Source organism: Phascolarctos cinereus, unplaced genomic scaffold (genome assembly GCF_003287225.1).
Source record: "Phascolarctos cinereus isolate Bilbo 61053 unplaced genomic scaffold, phaCin_HiC Scaffold_4;HRSCAF=312, whole genome shotgun sequence".
NCBI lineage: Eukaryota > Metazoa > Chordata > Mammalia > Diprotodontia > Phascolarctidae > Phascolarctos > Phascolarctos cinereus.
The window spans coordinates 272,039,540-272,056,080 of NW_027555847.1; the positions used below are offsets into that span (position 1 = coordinate 272,039,540).

The 16,541-nt window shown below is 38.7% G+C and overlaps 1 protein-coding gene across 9 annotated transcripts in view; it reads left to right on the forward strand.

Annotated features, from left to right (window-relative positions):
* The window catches only part of PAM (peptidylglycine alpha-amidating monooxygenase), a 383,297-nt gene that overhangs the window by 266,104 nt on the left and 100,652 nt on the right, over positions 1-16,541 (forward strand). The window lies entirely within an intron of this gene.

Below are 16,541 nucleotides of genomic sequence, written 5' to 3' on the forward strand. Positions count from 1 at the left end.
ATGAGTCTTACTAGTTGTGTGACCCTGGGCGAGTCACTTAATCCTGATTGCCTCACCAAAAAGCAAAAAAAAAGATGCAGCTTCTAAAATGTCTTTCTTCCCACATTCAAAAAAAACTCATTGTTATTTATGCATGTGTGCATTATCCCCCTCTTGCTTCCAAAAAAGAATTTTAGAAAGCTTATATAAGGTAAAAATACCTTTTGGCTGCCATCATATATATTCCAGCTTAGATTTTGGCTCTATGACTTATGAAACAGAATAATTCAAAACAAAAATATCCTCTGTCTCCCCCTCCCCCCTAAAAAAATAGGTAATAGGAGGAGAGAAATACATGTCCCAGTTACTTGATTTATGGAGTTATTATTAACCAATAAAAGGAAGCACATCATTATGTCTACAGAGAAGAAAATTTTCCTGTCATTGAAGGGAATATATCATGTAGTTTTATATTGGGAACACGGATAGCATCATGAAGAACACCCTTAACTACTGTCATGATATAGATTAGGAAACATTTTGCAAGTGGACAGTACTTCCATCTCTTTAAAAGCTGAAAGTATAATGTTTATTTTTTTTCACTTGGAGAGATATTTCTTTTGAGAAGCTAAGAAAATAGGATCTAGGTACTTAACTTTCTGGTAACATAACAATACAACTTGTAGTAGGGCTTTACAAATTATAGATCTAGGAGCCAGTTTGAGAACTTAAAAACCAATTGAACTTTTTCACTCTGTAAAGAACGAAAAATAAAGATAGAGAAAAATGGGGGGATAACAGTATATGGTCATGTTTTGGTTCTCAACCTTGATAAGAGATCCATATTAGGATTATAGACTTAAAGATGAAAGGGACCTTAGAGGTCATTAAGTTCAACTTCAACATTGTACAAATGAGGAAATCAGGGCCCACACTTGCCCAGTGTCACATAGCTTGTAAGTATCTGAGACAGGGTTTGAATCCAAGTCCTCCTGAGTCCAAGTCTGGAATTCTATGCACCACCATATGCTGCCTCAAAAGAGCCTTTGGAAAGGATAAATAGGAGGAAGCCCTGGCACATCTACCAACTGTTTCTTGGTCTCCTCCTCCTGACCTGTGCCTTCAAACCTAATAAGTCACAGAGCCAAAATCTAAGCTGGAACAGATATGAAGGCAGCCAAAAATTCTAAGGAGGTCTGCATTGCTACTTGTAATAAGGGAAATTGGCTAGTGCTATGGGCTTCTTTTTTTCAAGTTTTAGTGGTAGTAAAATATTATTGTGCATGAATAAGAGAAAAGTATTTTTCTGTAACTTCAGGTAAGATACTTCCAAAATAATGGGGTACCATAGTGAAATTTCTATATCTCACGGTAACCTGGCACCTAGACTTTGTTGAACCTTAAACTTAACAGACCTAGAGAATAGATCGTTAACTTTCTCTTTATTCTGTGTATCAACTAGTAGAATATAATGCAACATTTTGGCAAGTGCTGAATCTCTATCAATTCATTATCGACTTCTCTGGCATGTGCTTAAAGAATTGCTATTCTTTATTGTTAATTAAGGAGTGATCCCTGTGTTTTAGATACCAGACCAGGGGTGGGGAACCTGAGGCCTAAAGCCACATGTGGCCCTCTAGGTCCTCAAGTGAGGCCCTTTGACTGAATCCAAACTTCACAGAACAAATCCTCTTAATAAAAGGATTTGTTCTATAAAACTTAGACTCAGTCAAAACGCTGCACCCGAGGTCCTAGAAGGCTACAGGGGGCCTCAAGGCCACAGGTTCCTCACCACTGCAGACCATTCCAACCACATTGGTCTATTAGCTGTTCATCTACACAGCATTCCATTTTCCATCTCCTTGACTTTGCCCTATGCCAAAGGCCTCTGCATCATTTAAGAATGACTCTTAAAAGTCTTTGCTCCTGTCAAGGCTTAGCTCACATGCCACCCATCTCCATGAGGCAGTGCCAGATCTTCCCAATTATAAAGGCTTTCCCTTGCTAAAAGTACTGTCTCTAATTTTACTTTTTAAATTTTTGACTAGGTAAAGAGGCCATTCTCTGCCTCAATTCTTATTAAACCTCAATCACTGAATGGGCATTGCCTCAGTCAAACTGAGACCTGTTAAAGACTTTAGCTTGAAAAGGCCAAGGTCCCCTACTGCATCCTGGGCCCTCTTCAGTTGTCCTGATCCATATCTGGCTACAGGACCCAGATGGCTCTGGAGGAGAAAGTGAGGCTGGTAACTTTGCACATCCCTCCCTCACTTAAATTCAGTTCACTTGCATGTCATGACATCATCTTCCTGATGCCACGGTCCTCTTCAAGAACGAAGGACAAGCAACATTTTCCAACAATCCAGATGTGCCAGATGTTGTAGTAGGTACTGGGATACCAACATAAAAGAAACAAAAGAAAGATCTTGCTCTCCAGGACTTTACATTCTAGTCAGTCAATAAACGTTTTTAAGAACCCACTGTGTACACAACTAATATGGAAATATGTTTGACATAATTGTACATGTATAACCTATATCAGATTGTTTGCTGTCTTGGAAAGGAAAGAGGCAAGGTAAGAAAGGGGAAAAATTTGGAACTCAAAATCTTTTTGAAAAATGAATGTTGAAAATTGTCTTTACACATAATTGGAAAAAATAAAATACCATTAAAATTTTTAGAAAGAATTTTTAAAAAGAACTACAGTGTGTGGGCACTAGCAATATAAAGAAAAACTAATGACATACGTTGCTCTTAAGGAGCTTACAGTCTGATGAGGCAGACAACATGCACATAACTGTACGAGCAAGCTACTTACAGGATAAATTAGAGATAATCACCAGAGGACGCACTAGAATTAAAAGAGATTGGGAAAGGCTTCCTGTAGCATGTAGGGTTTTAACTGGGACTTGAAGGATGCCAGGGAAGCCAGGAGGCATAGATGAAGAAGGAGAGCACTTTAGGTATGGGGAACAGCCTGTGGAAATGTCCAGAGGCAGGAGATGGAGCAGCCAGGAGGCCAACATCACTGAATCAAAGAGTACATAGGAGGTGTGAGATGTAAGAAGACTGGTAAGGTTGGGGGGAGAGACCAAGTTGTGAAGGTCTTTGAATGCCAAACAGAGGATCTTATACTTAATCCTGGAAGTGATAGAGAGTTTATTGAATGGAGGGGGGCAGGTTATATGGTCAGACCTGTCCTTTATTTAGGAAGATCATTTAAACAGCTGAGTGGAGAGTGGGCCAGAGTGAAGAAAGATGAGTCAGGGAGTCCATCTCGCAGGCTATTTCAGTAGTCCAGGAATAAGGTGATAAAAGCCTCGGCAGAAGAACCTACAAATAGAGACTAAGAAGGAGCAGTCAGATAGGATGGAGAACCAAGAGAGAAAAGTGTCATGAAAGGCTAAAGAGAAGAAAAGGACGAAAGGGTTATCAACCATGTCAAAAGCTTAAGAGTGGTCAAGAAGGATGAGGACTGAGAAAAGGTCATTTGTTTTGGCAGTTAAGAGATCATTGGTAACTTTGGAGAGAGCAGTTTTAGTTGAATGATGAGGTCCAAAGCCAGACTGTAGAGAGTTTAAAAAAAAAAAAGAGAGAGTGAGAGGAAAGGAACTGAAGGAACCTATTGTAGAGGCCCCTTTCGTGTAATTTAGCCACAGAAAGGAGGCAAGATGTGGGATAATAGCCAGGGGGAAGTTTTGGGGGATTTTTTGAGAAGGGGAGAGATATGGGCATCTTGTAGGCATCTAGTAGCAAAAAAAGAGATTGGCAATAAGTGAAAGAAAAGGGATGCTAGAGTGGGCAATCTGTTGGAATAGTCAGGATCGAATTGGATCATTTGTGCATGTACAGGGAGTTGCCTTGCAAGGAGAAGGGCCATTTCTTCATATCGGATGGGTGCAGGAGATAATAGCAGAAGGTGTAAGGGAGATATGAATTGAGGAGGAGGAGAGAAGAGGAATCTCTTGGCAAATGGACTCAATTTTTTTTCAGTGAAACATGAAGCAAGATTCTGAACTGGGAGAGTGGTCAGAGGGGAAACTAAGGGGCAAAACAATGCAAAGTACAAAATAGATAAAAAGTCAATGTAAAGTAATTTCCCTTATTAAGGGCACCCACCACTAAGGGGATCAGGATAGATCTTTTATAGGACCCCCAGGTGAACTGAAATATGAGGGCAAAGTAAGTGTGGTGGACAGAAAGCTGACCTCAGTGGAAAACCTGGGTTCACAATCCAGAGTAGGGAGAGATTGGAAGGAGGGAGACTAATTGGATTGTTGAAGTAGTCTAGACAAGAGGTTATAAGGACCTGAAATAGTTTCCTACTCATGCAAATTGAAAGAAAGGGAGAGTTCAAGAAAGGTGTAGAATCATATGAGTTGGTAACTGAATTGATATGAGGTAAAAGGGAGGGAAAAGTCAAGGAGGACTCCAGAGTTGCAAACTTGAGGTGAATGGAAGGGGGAAGTCAGGAAAAGGGAAGAGATTTAGGGTGAGGGAAAGATGATGATAATATACTTTTTTACATATTTTACATTTACTTTTCTGTGTGCGTGTTTTTATCTCCACCCCCCTCCCCAAGTAGAATATAAATTCATTGAAAGCTGGGACTGTTTCTTTCTTGTCTTTGCATACCCAGCACTGGGCCCAGTCCCTGGCAAAGAATAGGCCTTGACAGCTCTTAATGAATTGAATTTGTGAGAGTCGACATTACTGTTATAAAAATTCTGCATCATGTCTCCTATTCTTGATAGAGGTGGGCTTTTAAGGGGTGCCCCTGTGTAAAGCTAATTTTTTTTCTCAAATGGAAGTTCTGTAGAGCATGCGTATTAGCAAAAGGCAACAGAAGTAGGGGGAGGGAAACATTGAAAGAAGTCAGATATGAAATCCAGTAGCTTCTTCCCACACCTGGAAGACAAGGAGAGTGTTTAGGCATGGAGAGAACTGGAGACCAGCTGACTCAGCTCAGGACTCATGGCTGCTCAGTAATCAGAGTAGCTCAGGTATTTTATAGGGAAAGTGGGGATTCTCTGATTGTTTGGCTCCAATCAGAAGAAACTCTCTTAGACTAATCAAGAGTAGGGAACCTAAGGCCTAGAGGCCACATGTGGCCTTCTAGGTCCTTGGGTATGGCCTTTTGAATGAATCCAAGTTTTACCTAACACATCCTTTTACTAAGGGGATTTGTTCTGTGAAGTTTGGATTCAGTCAAAGAGCCTCACTTGAGGACCTAGAAGGCCACAAGTGGCCTTGAGGCCGCAGGTTCCCCACCCCTGGACTATATGTTATAGAGATGGTGCTGACCTAATTGGCAGAGGGAGTTTCTTCATCTAGCAGTTACCCATATTACTGAAATCAAGGGCACAGTCCCTATTTCTAAAACAATTTCCAAAATTAGGTGGGGGGGTGGAGAAAGAGAATGTGTAGCTCACCAGTTGTCATTAATGTCATTCATAACGAACTGCAAGATCAAATATAAAATTCTGTTTAGTATTCAAAGTCCTTCATACCCTGTCCCCCCCCCCAGTCATCTTATACCTTGTAAACCCTGATATACTCTGCAATCTAGTAACACTAACCTAGTTACTCTTCCTCAAACAACAAACCCGTCTTCAGATTCTAGGTATTTTGACTGACTGCCCCCCATACCTAGCACTCTATCCTTCCTCATCTCTGTCTCCTAAATTCCTTGGCATCCTTCAAGCCTCACTTAAAATTGTACCTTCTATCGGAAGTCTTTCCCAGTGCTAATTAATTCTAGTAACTTCCCTCTCTTGATTATTTCCAATTTATCTTGTATACAGCTTGTTTGTACAAAGTTGTTTGTATGCTGTCTCCATCATTGTCAAACTGAAAGCAGGGACTGTATTTTGCCTTTCTTTATATCCCAGTCATTTAGTAAAGTGCCTGGCATATAGTAGGTACTTAATAATTTTTATTGATTGACTGGCAGAGCAGAGCAAAGAAGGTACCAGGTAAGGAAAGGATATAGTTGATGAATAGACAGCCAGCTCAACAGAGAAAGGCTAGGGCAGGAAAACCAGAGGTTTTTCAAAACTATAACATTCTTCCTCATGTTTCAGTTAATAAAACCTTGTCATTGGCATAAAAAATTCTGCTCTTCCTATTAGCTGTGACTGGAGGAAATTAATCTAGTTTATATAACAGATTTATGGCTTTACTTAAATAGAAGTTTAAAAAGGACTAGGTCATAGTCCAATTTTATATGATCTGGAATTATAATTTTATACATTAAAAGACCCTTCTTATCCACTTTGTTTCTTACAGTAAAGTTATGGTACAGACCAGAAGTTCTTATCATGAGGTCTATAGACCCCTCCCCTCCAACTCAGATAGATTCAAGGGGTCTGTTAACTTAGATATGAAAAATTATATCTTTATTTTCATCAATCTTTCATTGAAATTTAGCATTCCCTTCAATTATTCAATTCAGTTATTCTCAGAATAGACCCTAAGTTTCACCAAAAGGGTCCACAACATAAATGAACTTTTCCTCTTTCAAAGAAAGAAAAAAACAAAGTTTCAAGGATAAAGAACACTATATATTATCATCCTTTCGTTCCCAATTTTGACACAAGATTCATGTTAGTGTACGGCAGAAACTGTTAAAAAAAAAAACGTGTTATCTAGGCTATTAAAAACTAGATAATCTAAATAAGGATTATTTAGTTTTATGAATATGTGGCCTGTTAGTTATGTAAAAGATTGTCAAAAGGTTAACAAATACTCCCCAAAGCCCTATGCTCTGCCTAACAACTTTATCTGAACAAACATTAAATACCTCCCATATGTAAAGTAGTTTGTCAGACTTGGGAAGAAATATAAAGTGTAGATGAAAGACACTCCTATTCTCAGTCACTTTGTTGTCTAGTAGGGGTGAAACCAGACAACTGTAATTCAGAAAATTACAGTAAAAGTACATTAGAAAGATTCAAAAAGTAGTGTGTGAGTTCTGAGGGGAAAAGGTTGTCATTGATATTGGAAGGTCAAGGAAGACCTCATAAAGGAGGTGGAATTTGAGTTAAAATTTAAAGGATGAATAGAAATTCAGTGGTTAGAACAGAAGCAACATGTTCTAGACACGAAGAAAACCTAAAAATTATAGGCCATGTTCAATAGGCCAAGTGGTCTATTTAGCTGAAATATAGAGTGTTTAGAGGGTCATAATGTTAGATAAAATTAAAAGCCATTTTTATTAAGATGAAACTATATCAATAATCAATAGTAGAATAGTTGGATCTCAAACTTGCTTGTTCTTCATGCAGGATATTAGATAGAGAGACATAATCCAATTGAATTGGGGGTAGGGGAGAAGAACAAAAACGTGATTTCTATATGTTTTGTTAAGTGATGTTATTCTAGGTCTGACTCAGACCAGGTTGGTCCAGGTTCAGGCTGTGGATTAAAATACAAGAGACACTTGTAGACTATATAACATTTAACAGAAAGCAAAAGACAAAACATCAAGTAGATGCCTCCCCTATCTTTTCTCCCACCCTCCTCCTCATGGAAACAAGTCTAGGTAAAAGGGTTCATTGACTTGCATGGCTTAGACCCCAATCCCCTGGATCAATCCAGTTTCAGGGACAACTTCCCTCCCTTTTAGGGAAAAAACACTTTTTTCAGTTGTGTCTGATTCTTTGTGACCCCATTTGTAGTTTTCTTGGCAAAGATATTGGAGTGGTTTGCCATTTCCTTCTCCAACTCATTTTACAGATAAGGAAATTGAGGCAAACAGAGTTAGATGACTTGTCCAGAGTCACACTGCTATAAAGTGTCTGAGGCCAGATTTGACCTCAGGAAGGTGAGTCTTCCTGACTCCTGCCCAGCACTCTATCCTCTGTGCCACCTAGCTGCCCTCAGGGAAATACTAATTCAGCTTGTATGATCATCACTTTTACCCCATCACACTCTTTCATGACTAGGTCTTAAAGGTCTTCTAAACCATTTGAGCACTTAAATGGCCTTAGGGCCATTACTGAATAACTATGACCTCAAGGATTCCAAGGATCTAAAATAGGCAGCCTCAGAGGAGCAATGTAGGGGAAACAAAAACAGAAACACAGAAAGATAAATACAATGAAATGACACCCTGAGTGACAATATGGTCATTGAAAACTAGAAATCCAAGGCTTTGACTTCCCCCCTTCAGAAGGACCAAACCTCAAATTTCAATGATCCAGTCCATGTGGTAGATGATGCCAAATCTTTGCAAATTACTGTGGGTCTCCCAATGAAAAGCAATGATAATAAGAACTGAATCAGGAACATCAGGGCCACAACACAGTCAATGATCTTCATCCTAGATAAGGTTCATCTGCCTTGATGATAGGTGGTTACCAAGACTTGCCCTGTACCATGTTCCCAGTGTGCCCTAGTCCAATAGCCAGCATTTATCACTTCCTGGAAGCCCTATCAGAGGGGTGATACCAAAACTTGGCCCCTTGAGTGACCTATGTTGAAAGCCTGTAGAGATCAGGAAAGGATTCTCTCTCACCCTCATCTAGGGGCTCAGGTTTGCCACTAAGTCAGCCAAGAGATCTTATTTCTTTCAGGTAAATATAGATTCGCAGTAGTTATGTAAAGACAGCTTCATTACAAACTAAGGCACCTCCCAATAATTCTACCCCATACCCCCCCCCCACAAGACTTTCTGGGGGAAGGAATTGTTGAAACTATCCTGAGGGAAAGGATACCTGCCAACTGAGGGAAACATAAACCATTTCACCAAGATATAAGGAGTCCTAGTGAGGGGACAGGGACCTGAAGACGCTGGTGACTCTGTGTTGAGAGAATAAGGAAGGATTGTAGAGCATCAACCCAATCTATGTCCAAAAGAAGTACATTCTTATGACTTAAGGCTTCTTGGGGTTTTGATCCAAGAAACTGCTAGACCTACCCCTTCCTATGGGGGGCATAAATTCATTGCAGACAAGTTTTCTGAGATGTGGGACACCCAAACCCTGTAGTGAGGAGCATGATGCCAGAATTCTTCTTCAGGATCATGCCATACTGGTCACTCAGATGTAATAACTTTGCTTTGTTTTTCTGCAAAATAAGGAAAATACTACTTAGGATTTTTTTTTTCACATAGATGTTGCAAGGGCATTTTAATTTGTGGAACTTGCTTTACTTGGACTATTTTTAAAGGCACTTTAAGGTTTGTTTTTTTTAAGAAAACATTTTCATAGATTAAAATGAAGATACGACTATTGTTAAGTTGGGGGGACTGTTGTTGCTAATGAAGTAAACAGTCAAAGAACTATCTTTTCAAATGAAATTAAGGTTGTAAATTGTAGACTAAAACCACCTGAAACTGAGTGTGTTAAAACATTTATCTGCTGATCTAAGTGAAATTACAGAGAGTAGGCATTTGAAAGTGTAAATAAAGTGATTATTTCTAGGATAAGAATGGCTATTGTCAGGGGAAAGAAACCACAGTCACACAGGAAAAAAAAAACATTTAATAAGGTGGAAGAAGGCTTTTTAGTAACACTCAAGCAATTTTGAGATTAAAAAGCATCTGTTGGGTGTTTGGCAAACCAACGCCCAACTTGGAATAAAGAGTATGATTAGCTTTGAGATAAATCAAACAACAGTCTCCAAAGAGTACTGTGATTTGCCCAGTTTGATGTCCAAGTGCTTGATAAATATGTTGAATTTGGCAAAGAGTTGTGATAAAAGTAAGATATTTTAGGTTATGTTTATGTTTAAGTGATAAATCAGTCAGTAAATATGATATGATACAGTCCTTAGAAAACTGGCTTCAAAGCTAGAAGGACCTGGGTTGAAGTTCTTCTCTGACATAGACAGAATATGTAACCCTGGGCAAGTCAAGTAAACTCCAAGTACTCTAAGTAATTCTCTAAGACTATAATTTTCAGAGAAGGTATCTAGATGCATTTTTTTTTTGCTTTTTGGTGAGGCAATTGGGTTTAAGTGACTTGCCCAGGGTCACACAGCTAGTGTCAAGTGTCTGAGGTCATATTTGAACTCAGGTCCTCCTGACTCCAAGGCCAGATCTCTAGCCACTGTACCACCTAGTTGCTCCTTCTACATGCATTTCTAAGGGGGCTGGGCATCAGGAGGGGGGAAATTTCTTACTCCCATACTTTCCTAAACCAAGAAAATCATAGGTCCAGTCTCTGTTTCTAATGTCAAATATTTTATTTCATAAGAAATAAAAAGCTTAAAGGGGTGACTGTAACAATTTGATTATAGAATATAAGTTCCATGAAGGCAGAAACTATTTTTCATTTGTGTTTCCACCACCTAGCAGAGAACTTTATATATTTTTTGTTGTTCTTACCTGTGATCTTACTAGTCTGGGGACCTCCTTACCAATGTAGAAACTATTGTGATATGAGTACCACCTGTTTTGTTTGTACTGGACTAGTTTTCCTTTAAGGAGGCAGGGCCTCAAGATTCTCAAGATTTAGTTGGGCCAGGATACTAGGGTTTGAATCATTGGTTTGGCTCTTTCCCCTGCCCCCAGATATAAAAGGCTCAGCTTATGTTGAGTTGATACTTGGGAAATTTTAGTTGGACTCTTAAAACCCTTTAAGGATGTCTTCCTGCTTGTGCCTCATTGTAGTGACCACAGAGGCAGTGGAGAGTAGCATTTTATTTGAATTAGTATTTATCATTAGTATTTAACAATTTAACATTAGTAATTATATCCTTTTTATTCCTTGTTGTTAGTTAAGTCCTTGTTATTACATTTCATGGTCCCCAAGTGTTTTATTGCATTCTAATCCTGAGCCTGAATCGTGAGACTGGCGTTAGGCCGAGACCAGAATATTTGGCATGGTCAGCAGGTGTTGTTTGTAATGACTTTGTGGTTAAATTAATTATTGGAGTAGAGAAAAAGTGGTGGGTAAGAAAGGAAGCATCAGGTGATTTGATGGATAGATATGGCACTGTTGTCTGGCATCTTGTGGCTGCCCCATATGTAGGGGTATATGAGGAGCTCTCTCAGTGGGAAAAGGAGGGAGCTCCCATTTACCCTCCCCTCCTGCAGGTTTTGCATGATGGATGCTTAAGTAGTTTACAGGGAAAATAGAAGTATAGAAAAAAGAATCCCTTGGCTCTTTTAGAAAATCGAGATTGCCCGTATAAGGAAAGTGAGAATAAATTGTCCTTGTGTACTTGGCAATCACAGGCAGAGGTGAATGCATTTTTTAATAGGATCATGCCTTAAAGGCAGAGGAAGTGATTATTTCCTCCATTTTGATGGAGATGGAGGCTGGAGTATTTTGATACACCAACTCATCTTATGATAACGCTGTATGGCCAATGAAGAAGGCAGATGATGCCTGGCAATTTACAGTAGATTATCAGGAGCTGAGTAAAGTTGTTATGTCGATTGCTACAGCTGCTCCTGACCTTGTCAATATATTGGACTAGATAGCCCAGGCCCTGGGCAAGTGATATGTAATCACTGATATTGTGAATACCCTTTTCTGTATTCTCATGGCAAAGCCTAGTCAAGAGCAGTTTGCTTTAATTTGGAAAGGCATTTTATATACTTTTATATATTTTTACTGTCCCTTCCTCAGGACTACTAGAATTTCTCTTCATATTGCCACAGTTTGGACAGAAATCTGAAATAGTCCCCTTATCTGGAAAGCATGGATGGCCTCTATAAAACTGATGACCTAATGTTTGTGTGACTGTGTTAGTTGAGGCCATAATGGCAGATCCCTAATCATATGGTGGCTCATAAGAGAGTCAAGGGGTGAGAGATCAAGTCCAAGAAATCTCAGGATCTAACTCATTCACATAAATTTATGGAAGTATACTGGATAGGGAGAATCCAAATGATTCCAGATATAGGTCATAATAAATTACTGACACTTACTTCCCCTCAGTCGTAAAAAGAAGTTCAGGGTTTTACTGAATGCTTTTGGGTTCTAAAGAATTCATATTCCACACCTGGTTACTTTGATGGCCCCCATTTACTGTGTCACTGTCAAATCTGCCTCTTTCAAGTGAAACCCAAAACAGGCTGTCTTTCCTTGTCTGTCCTTATGATCCTTTGTGGCCTGTGTTCTTGCAGGTCTCTTTGCATAAGAACCAAGCTGAGTAGAGCCTTTGGCAGGCACCAAGGAGTGGCCAGAATTCATGGATAGGGAACCTGCGGACTTGAGGCCACATGTGGCCCTCTAGGTCCTTAAGTCTGCCCTTTGACTGAATCTGCCACCTCGAGGTCACAGGTTCCCCACCTTTGGGCCAGATTAAATGATGGTTAGTGTTCTGGAACCATAAGTTACTGGAAGCAGCCATTAGTTATACCTCTTTTTTTAGAAATAGTTGCTTGCCTCTTAATGGTCCTTGTTGCTGCCAAATGGATGGTGTTGGTTCATACCTCTCACCCTACTCCCACCCTAAGTATTCAGATGGCATGTTGTTAGAGTCAATTGGAAAATGGAATTGGATGTTTAGATGTTTCTTGAAAATTTGGAGTGGACTTCAGAAAAACCTGGAAAGACCTGTACGGTCTCATGCTGAGTGAAGTGAACAGAGCCAGGAGAATGTTGTACACAATAACAGCCACATTGTGTGATGACTAATATTGATAAACTTAACCCTTCCCAGCATTACAAGAATCTAAGACATCTCCAAAGGCCTCACAATGGAAAATGCTATCCTCATTCAAAGAAAGAACTATGGACTTTGAATGCAGATTGAAGCATACTATTTGCTATTTTTTTTCTTTTGTTGAGGTTTGTTTCCTCTTTCTGGTGGTCCCTCCTATTGGTTCTAATTCATACTTACAACATCACTAATGTGAAAATATGTTTAATAGGAATGTAAATGTATAACCTATATCAGATTGTGTGCCGTCTTGGGGAGGGTGGTGAGGAGGGAGGGGGGAGAAAAATTTTAAACTCAAAAGCATGTGGAAGTGATTGTTGATAAATCAAAATAAATTAATTTTTTAAAAAAAGAAAATTTGGAGTGGTGCCTTGGACAGCCAGCGATGTCCTGAATTCTACCACTCAATTTTTCCCTGTGAAATAGCTTTGTCATCCAAAAATTGATGACTTGGTGTGGTGCTGGGAAAGGTGTCCTAAGTGGTCTCTAAAGATCTCTTTCTTGCTCATGAGTCCAAAATGATTCTAGTCATTTTAAACCATTCATTCTACTCTAAAATAACACCTTAAAATTGCTAGACAAATCTACCCTTTTGTAAAACTCCTGAGAATTAAGTAAAATGCTTTTCTGTGCCTAGAGTGAAATAGAAAAAAATGACAAATTAAGTCAGTTATTGAGTAAAGCAATATCCTGAAAACTTTATTCAGTTTATGTTGTAATATATATTGGTGACTGTATTGTTTCAGTGGAATGGTAAACAACCAAGGCTCTCTGGAATAGACTTCAATAGCAATAATAATACTTGGTACTAGGGAAGTATTTTCTATATCACATTACATATCACATGTTATAAATATATAATATTATGTATTTTAGGGGGGTAATAGTCCCATAGAATTACACAGATTCACTGATCCTCAGAGGTGAAGAGACTCCAGATGTTATCTAGTTCCAAGGTTTCCTGGATAGAAATCTCCTCTACAGTGTGCCTAGCAAGTATCATTCAGACTTTGCCTGAACAACTTCTAATGAAGGGCAGCCTGGGCCAAGCCCAATCCACATTGGGATAGCTCTAATTGTTTCTGAGTTTTTCCTTACATCAAACCTACATCTTGGCAAATTTTACTCATTGTTCCTAGTTCCTGGTTCTATGTGTTCCTCTGATTGAAATCTCTTGCTAGTCTATGGACAATTAGAAAAGAAACCCTTTACCCTTTTCTAGTGAGACAGAGGGCCACCTTAGCTGAAAAAAAGAATTAGTGCAGGTTTATTTAGTCTTTCTCTAATGCCCAGCTTATAATAGACATAACCTTGCTTTCATCTAATCTGGAAGCTCTTCTAAACACTTGAAACATTTTGATTCCGCTTTTATTTCTTTGTGTGTATAACTTACGGTCTATACAAATTTTAAGCTCCACGAAGGCATATGTATCATTATATCTTCCCTACCACTGCACCTCACAGCCCTATGTGTGGTGAATTACATATCAAAGACATTTAATGAATGCTTATTATTGAATAATAATAGCTAGCATTTATATAACACTTTAAGGTTTGCAAAGCATTTTACATATATTATCTAATTTGATTCTCATAACAACACCGAAAGATAGGTATTGATATTGCCCCCATTTATAGATGAGGAAACGGAAGCACTGAAGGTAATATGTTTTGCTCAGTATTACAAGGTAGTAAATGACTGAGGCAGGATTCAAACTCAGGTCTTCTTGACACTAGGTCCAACACTCTGCACTAGAAAGAATGAATGAAATTGAGCAACTGGTCTTCTTATGAATTATCTGGGGTGAGAATTTTTCTCTATTTGTGAACTAGTTGACAAAGCCAGCATAGACAGCAACAGAATCACAAATGAGTAAACAGCAAAAGCTAGTAATTAGGTAATTGTAAGCCTTAACAAATTTAGTTAACAGGCTAAATTTACCTCCTTGAGGGAAGATCTTGTGCTGTTTTTCTTCAGTAAATAGTACATTGCCTCCTATATTACACAATTGCAGAATTTCTGAGTTAGAGAGACTTCTACAGCCATTAGCAAACCCCTGCCTAAAAAAGAATTCCCTCTACACCTGTAGGGTCAAATTCAAATAGGAATGGGGGCCACTAAATCATACATAATGATCCCTGCAGGCCATATATTGACGTAGAAAACCACACCTTTAAATGTTTCTTTTTTTATTAGTGTATCAACGCATTAAAATCAGACAGGGAGCAACATTCTAACTTGGTTCAGGCTGAATGTGGCCAGCAGGCCATACATTTGACACCTCTGCTCTACAACATACCTAACTGCCAGGTATCTACCCTTTTGCTTTGAAGGCTTCCAATGAGGGAAAACCCAGTAACTCTCTAGGGTACCCTGGAACTTGACCTTAACTCAAGGCTGTTTGTCTCTTCTTCTTCCTGTTGCCCCTGGTTTTGCCCTCTGTGGAGAAACAGAACAAGTTAAATCTGTCTTCCAAGTGACAGCCTTTGAAATATTTGAATATTGTTATTGTGTCTCAAAGGTCTTCTCCTTTCCAGGCTAAGACAGATGCTTGTCAAAACTGAATTTCTGTAGACACAGGCCACACATCTGTGCTTAAAGTATACCAGGATGCATAGACCCAGGAGACATGGTCCAAAGCAGACAAGGGCTCGGCAGTTCATCACAAATTAGTAGTCTTGTTGCATGAAGTAGTTGTTCCTTAGAGTGTAAGATGCTTTAAAGCAGTGCAAGATTACATTATTAGCAACTATCTTTATCAGCTTCAGGGGGTCATTCTCTCCTGAGATTGAATATAAGCCTAAAAGATATCTGGAGAAGGTAAGAGAAAGGTGCCCTGTTCTGGAATTCGGGAATGGCAATGTAGTTGAAAGATCATTCTGAAGTCCTCCTGCGCCTACCACTTAACAGATTTCGGCAATCACATAATCTGTCATGGTAGCAGGTTACTTATTTGTAAAATGGGAATGATATTGACATTACTTACTTCATACACTTACTTCACTAACAGTTGTTAGAAAAGCACTTCACAAACCGTAAAGCACCATATTAATCTGAGGTATTATCTGTTTCCTAAGGAAAGATCCTTTTAAGAGATAGGCTGATAACAAAAATATATCCCACCCTAATGCGTTGTATATTAGGGATTGATCTTAAACTGTTACCATTTATTAATAGGGTAAACTCTTAGATAAGATTAAACATTTAAAAACTAACAAATAATTTCCAATGGAAGAGTGTTTGTGAATTTGTTTTATTTTTAATGCAGATATTCTGTACTCCGTTAAAAAAGTAAATGTGAGTAATTTATCTTACCCAGATTTTTACCAGTTCCTACGGTGCTGACATTAGAATTAATCCATCCTTAAAAAAATTAAATAATATGCCTCATGGCATCATATATATGTTGTGCTTGACATGCCAGTTCCCTAAATTAATGACAAATTCTGAAGCCAACAAATATAATAAGAGCTGATCTGTTCAATATTCCTACATCCTTTAATTAGAGCACTTTTTACCTCTCCTAAGATTTTATTATATTGTTTTACCAATTATTGTATACTATTTTATATTTGTTCCTGATAGCTTGTAAACTCTATTTTGATATGGATTTCATGTCTTAATGATCATTTTTCTCCTTTTGTACCATGCTCACTATTTTATATACATGGTAGGAACTTAAGTAATGCTTATTGAATAAATAAATGAAATAAAATCTTGAAAGTTGAATGCCAAAATTCAAAAGTTTGGGGGCAGTTTCATTGGTTCATAGATTTTGAGTTGAAAGGGATTTTAAAGACCATCTAGTTCAGTTTTACAAATGAGAAAACAGGGGCACAGATAGTGATTAGCCCAAGGTCACACAGGTACTACATGGCAAAGTTGAAAGCTGAACTTGGCTCCTCTGATGCCAAATTCAGTCCTTTTTCCGGCTGCACCCACT